The sequence below is a fragment of the Aedes aegypti genome, unplaced genomic scaffold (genome assembly GCF_002204515.2).
Source record: "Aedes aegypti strain LVP_AGWG unplaced genomic scaffold, AaegL5.0 Primary Assembly AGWG_AaegL5_hic_scaff_139_PBJ_arrow, whole genome shotgun sequence".
Taxonomy (NCBI): Eukaryota; Metazoa; Arthropoda; class Insecta; order Diptera; family Culicidae; genus Aedes; species Aedes aegypti.
In genome coordinates, this window is record NW_018734833.1 from 14,280 (window position 1) to 21,197 (window position 6,918).

Genomic DNA, 6,918 nt, shown 5'->3' on the forward strand with positions numbered 1-6,918 from the left:
GTGCTTGGGTTCTCAAATAATTGAAACACGATATTGATACCTTGTTAAAATAGTCCTCGGTGCTGGAATATAGCTGTTCAGTCCAGATGGCACTATCTATCTTGTTCCTTGCTGGGCGTATTGTAGAGCTCAATCTTCGTCGAAACTTGGTCGATACTTCTTCAATTGTCCCGAACGGACTCCCACGCTCTTTCTACAGCGTAAAGCTACGTATTCGTGACCCTTCCAGAGTTCGACGGCAACTATCTGATTTTCCACTGAATATTATATTCGCTATTCTTTCTTGCGACATTCGCATTGATCAGCTCAGTGAAGTCTGCTGCATTGAATACGCTTATCAATATTCGCTTTTTTATATACTTGAAAACGGTTTTCTAGTTTCCCGCAATAAATTATGACCCATTAGTAAGCTATTGGCACATTTTTCTCTTTTTTTTTCATTGAGCTTTAATACCATAACCGTACGCTAGCACTATTTGCTTAACTCCACTCAGGTTCTGTACAATATCTGATGGCAGCTTATTCTGTACGAAACACCATTTTTTCTTCATGTCCATCTTGGGATGCTTCGGTAGTGCCTACTTAATAATAGCCCAGTATTTTTTTTGGCACGCTAGGGCAACATTTGAATAGTGGTACGAAGCCTTATTCGGCCAGAAGATCTTGTAGGGCCTCGTGTTTCTTTAACAAAGAAAGCAGACACTTCTGTAGACAATCCTTGAGTTTACATTCCCGGTAGTCTCGAACGGCGCACTCCGTTTGCCACATGAGCAGATCGCTCGCCAAATCATGTATTTCTTGGCATACTTTAAACCAGTGGCGATTCCCTAGCCTCAAATGTACCTGTTCCACGAATAGAAATTCTTCAATTTCAGCAACAAATTTGCATATAATGAGTAGAGATTTGCTAGAAAGGACGATTTCAATAATTAACGAAATAGTCACTTTTAGAGTCGTAGAACAGGAAAATGAGGTTACGAGTCGCCACTGCTTTAAACCTATGCTAGGCGGTGAAGAACAATAGATCGGAATTTGCCGGAAGTCCACCTTGACGTAAATCTCATCATCCATGATGGGGCAATGAGGCTTGATCAGCATCTAGGTGTACAGTTTCCTGATTTTTCACCTTATTTTGACGCTCGTCATAATTCGAAGCCTTTTGCACTTGTCCAATGTACGTAAGCAGTCCCTCCTGGTCCTTGGCTCTCTGAACGAAAGACAGATTCAACATTTTGGCCACATCCTTGACCGAAGCAAGGGAATTCCGCTTAAACGCTTTCACGACACGCTTGTGATCTTGGTGGCTAATAGAACATCCATTCTGATTGCATTTCTCCTCCCGTTCGATGATCAGAGTTTCATAGTAACGTTTATTTACACGACCGATTCACTGTTGACTGCACGATTTCGTGTTGTTTTCTGATGCCTCGATGAGAAGGTTGAGGATTTTACAGATGCTTGCGCAAAACCAATTCGCGGCGTTGCTTTTCGGGTGACGCCATTTTATCTAATTTTCGAAAAACTGACAGCGATAAAAAATACAGTACAAACTTCTTCTACTCATATTTTTCAAAAGAAAAACCTAATTTTTAATTTTCTACAGCGTCTTTTTCGTGATGTAATTTGATGTTCGTAGCACTTTACACTCGAAAACATCGAAGGCTTTTTGATCTGCCTCTTGCAACTGACATCATTAGGCTTCCCTCTATCTCTACCAGCAACCATGCACTTCGTTTAAGTAGAATCATTGATCAAGTCTATCCTCGCTGTCTCCCACTTCAGAGGAAGAAGGTCTTCTCCACTGCCGTGCAAACGACTACAATGAAGGCGATATCGCCTGAAAGATTGACTTTCGAAATTAAGGTTCAATATTGCACTATTGCAATATTGCACACTCAAGGATGCGATCCTTGAGTGCAATTTTGAGTGATAAATTCGAATCTGAACCTCCTTGCATTAATCCGCTAAACTTCACAAACGAGATTGAAATCTCATTTAACAGGGAATCCATTAACCTTAAGGCCTTCCCGCATAGAAAAATACAATTGGCCATACATTTCAAACAGCAAGTTTCCTGTTTCTGTTACGGTTAATGTTTCACAAACAATCTCTTTTATGTAGAACAAAATGAAATCGAAAGCTTTGGACAGTAAAAAATGTTATAAGTACTACATACGAAATAGTGATAATCTATTAAAGGATTCAAAAATGGTTGAACAATTTGGATCGAAAACTCTTATGAATGATGATTTTGCGGTGTTTGTTTAAATTTTGTGCAATCCACCTATACATAAACATTTTACAATATATAACAATTACTTTACAGTTTGGCAAACAGTTCATTGGACTGATATGTTTGTGAGCTATTTTCAAGTTCATCACCCTAAAAAAATTACACTGCTATAGCTTTAGCTTTATACGTTCCCCGTAATTATTAAATTATTTTTGTCGTTTCCAGACAATTTGATAAAAATATGAACAATTTTTTGGTGATTTCTATATTTTTAATCGAATTGGTTAGCAAAAAAAAACAAAATATGTTCAATATGTTTGGCACATTCATTTTCACTGCGTAGAATATTTTTGGCGTGTTTTTCATCGCGCATTGTCAAAAAAAAAACAAACAAATCAACGAAAACATTTTCTGCTGCTGCTGGTTCATTTTTATTAAAATACACATCTAATTGAGCACCGGATTCAAAATCGATGGTAAGTAATCATTTTCTGAACTCATCCCGTCCAGCGGCATGTAATGTGCTACTATTTTTTTCAGCTTACTTGTGATGCGAGGCATTGGAAATTGCAGTTCTAGTCGCTTCCATCAAGCCACGAAAATGTTGAGAACACCGGACACGGCCCGAAATAAACAAGCAGGCAAACGAGGCAAACTGAACCCGTTCTCATAGCTTCGGTGGCTGCTGCCTGATAGTGAAGGGAGTCAGGTAAGCTGTGGACCTGGAGAGGATGTCCGGAACTTAAGGACATTATAAAGCAAAGCCAAATATGGCGCCTCATATGGCACCTACCGCACCTCTTCTCACTTTCACCCCCTTTGCCACGCAACTGGATCGGGCGATCGAGTGCAAACATATTATGCAAAATAAAATCTCCTTACCTACCTGGTTGTGGCATAAAATTGCTACTGCTGGTTCGTGCATATATGTTGTACCTGTTGAACCTCCGTTCTTCACTTAATTTTATTGGAAACACTGAATTCGTGCGTTTTTAGCACCTTGCTAAAATTTGTTTCTTCCAATTTCTGTTTTTATTCTTCTTCGCACCTCTCACGTTACATATTTTTATATGGCATATTTACACTCTATCACATAAGATTCATCGATGAAAATGTAATCACTTGAATCGTTGATTTATCAATTTTCCATCTCTGCAGTTAAATTCACTGTTAAAAGCTTAAAATCGCGAGGAAGTGCCTCTACATTTTTACTTCCAATTTCACTCCTACAAAATGTAAACATTCACGACGGCGACTGCTTGCTATCGTGTTGTTTTGTAGTATTGGTGTCTTTCTTAGTAGCGACTGTTTGGTTTTACAATTGTATTAATGATATGCTTTCTCCCTCACAAACATTATTACTGTTTGGAAAAACTGGTTATTTAACAAACACTCATGCAGTAGTCTACATGGCTTCCTTTTATAATGTCCTTAATACACTCGTCTCATTCGGCTATCGCTTGCATGACTAACCCCAGCTTCACAGGTACGAAGACGTGGCCAAGCTGCCGGATGGAAAAATGAGTCCGTTTGTGTATATTATGACATGACATGATGAATCCAATTTAAGCGAAAGTATGTAAAGTAATTAAGAAAAATTGATACATAATAAAATTTTAAACACTAGTGTTCTTGTTTCATTACTTATAATGGAACATTTCATTGCATTTTCTTTTATTGTATAAATACAACGGAACGGTTCGATATACGGTTAAAATACCATAAAGCACCAAAAGCTGATAATTACACATACATTATTCGTTATAATGGATAAATATGGTTTAACTGTATTTGAACTGTTTGTCTAACAGTGAATTTGGCAAAAAAAATGGATGGTATACCCACCTTTCGACAAACTATCACAATAAGATTCTTCTAACCGGTAAGGTTAATATATCGGAAACAGTTGCTTCTTTGTTAAACAATATCAGTGGTAGAGCATTAAATCATTTCAAATTATTTGTGTAACGAACAACAAACAGTGACAATATTGGAAAGTGTCCAGAAATTGTAAAACTATACGGGAATGAAAAATTGTGGGAAACAGTAAAAATATAAAATTACCGTTTGTCGAACGGTTCGTGCTTCTACTTGCACAACACACTAATACATATGAGCATTTCACCATATATTACCTCAGCCTAACAGTTCGACAAACAGTTAAAATATTATATACACTCCTGAAAACTTCTTTCAATAGCTTTGCAAATCTTTGTAGCGATCAATTTTATATATTATTTTATTTTTTCTGGGTTACGCAACTTGACATAAAAAATAATATATATTTGAACGATTTGTGTGAAAACAGGGATCCAAAACATAAAATTATTTTTATATTTATGTGGAACCGAAAAAGTGGCTGTATGTTTTTTAGCGTGTTTGTTTTTACAATGTCCATAGAAAAAAAAAAAAAACAAAAAAATAAATTCCTTTGCTTGTTTTTCTTCAGTTTGAATAGAAAATCGTAAAAAATATCTAGTGCTGGTAAGTAATTAATCCAATCTAAGTATTACAAATGGATTAATTTATTTCATTTTCTTAAAAGATATAGGACAAGATGCAGATACCATCGATGTTGGACAGTGAATCCATTTCAACGGTCGTAGTTACGAGTATGCTCAGACGCGTTTTCAGCTGCGCAACCGATCAATTATCAGCAGAGATTGAATCCTGATAAAATTGAGAGAAATCTCTCATGTATCGCTCTCTGTAACTATCATAACATGCTGCACATTATGAGAGACTGTTTTATCGTATACTGCTACAACTTTGATCAGATTGGGGGGATAGTAGTGCATGATAAACCCCCTCTAAACAAGCTCCAACCTGGGGGATACTATTGCTATTGGAAGTTCGTGGATTGTTTATCGTCCAGTAAGAAAAACACCTATCCCCAACGGTATAGGTGAAAAAAGGATTTTATCATCGCTCTCACTTTGGGGCACTCGCTCGCTGCTTCCATTTATCAGACACCTTGCGATACAATGACGATCGTGGACCGCAACAGATGGGATGTTTTTCTTTGTTTGCTTTGATCGTGCTTCATACTCAAATGAGAGCGAATTCTGCAATGCCTGATTATCAGCAATATGACCGGGACTAAGTTGACTAACAAAACCAGAACAGCCAAACCAGCAGGATTATTACCGGTGAGAACATTTTCGGAAGCTGATACTTGCGGAAGTTGCCGAACTTTACAACCTGGGAAACATTCAATCAACGCCCGCAGTGTTTAAGAAAAAATGTTAAATAGTTGGTAAGGAAAAGTAGTGAATAATAAAACTGAAAATTGAACCTTTTTTATGATGAGAAATAATGAGACAAAATATGTGCAATCTCAATTTACTTCAAATTCAACCAGTAACGACTTCTGTTTTATAAGTACAATTTTTTCGACTCGGCAAAGTGCTTGTAAATGTATCAATTGAAGTAAATTGTGTACTATTGTTTACTTTTTTCATTATTCCTTATTGGATGTCTTAATCATTTCCTAGCTTATTTTTTTCCTTTACGGTATAATCACAAAAGAACAGTACAATACAGGGTGAAAATAAATATAAAGCACCATAAACTAACAATAACCCATACATTATTCGTTTTTTCTCAAATCAATGGTTTTAATGTTTCTTAACTGTTTCACTTATAACGGATTTGGCAAATTGGCCAAGAAAAAATTTGTTCAAGAAAATCTTCGTTTTGATATGGTTACATACAGTGTTGTTCAGACTCATTTCCCCGAAAATAACATTTTCCGAACTACGAAGCCACGAACAACTACAACCATGCTCTATCCTCCTAAGATAGAAAAAGCAGATGGTTAAGCTTGAGTACTGCACACAAAATCGATCAATTTTGATCCCAGAGAGCCGCAATTCAAGTTTCGGTGAAATGAAATGAGTTAGTGAGTGAGTGCGAATCATTTCACCGAAACTTGAATTGCGGCCCACCGAGATCGAAACTGTCGGATCCCATGTGCAACACTCAAGCCCAACCACCTCCCCCTCCATCACAGGAATACAACGCACAGTTATAACAGTTCATGCCTTCGCAATTCGAATTTCGGGGAAATGTGTCTGGTCAACACTGGTTACATAACTTAACCGCCTATTACCCACATTGTTATTTGTCCATTTACCGTTCCCCAAGCTGTTAAATTCGCCGTAAGGTTGGTTTATTGTTATTTTGTATATTACGACAAATTATTCAGATGCGGTTGCAAATGGTTGCAGACACTACGGGAAACAGTACTCGTACGGTTCTAATTTATGCGGGTGGTACATTATTTTTATTATTGTGGCATTATCTTGCTATAAAATATTGGCCCAAAGTCACCCTTATGAATCATTGTCGACGGTACTCATTAAAAGTAGGGTTCGGGTTTTATAAATATGAAGAACCCGACCATTTCTAGTGACAACCCAACTCAATACAACTATTAATCAGTATGTGGTATTAAATGAATAATTATATATTTAATAATCAAATAAAATTATTAGAATATCTATCCGACAATGGAGTATTGACCCTATGTAATGTTGTTCCTGCTTTGTTATGAAACCGAAGGTAAACAAGTAAACACAAAAGATAACACCAACATCGCATCATTGTGTTGGTGAGAGACAGGACAGCATAGTTCGATGGTCTCAAATCTCTCCACACTTGCATTTCAATCCCAGTATTGGTGC

At 37.0% G+C, this 6,918-nt stretch overlaps 1 long non-coding RNA gene across 1 annotated transcript; it reads left to right on the forward strand.

Annotated features, from left to right (window-relative positions):
• The first annotated feature begins 2,307 nt into the window (after positions 1-2,307).
• Positions 2,308-2,848, forward strand: LOC110680443. The gene is made up of 2 exons (XR_002502880.1): positions 2,308-2,709; positions 2,774-2,848. It is a non-coding gene; the product is annotated as an uncharacterized LOC110680443 (long non-coding RNA).
• The last annotated feature ends 4,070 nt before the right edge of the window (positions 2,849-6,918 follow it).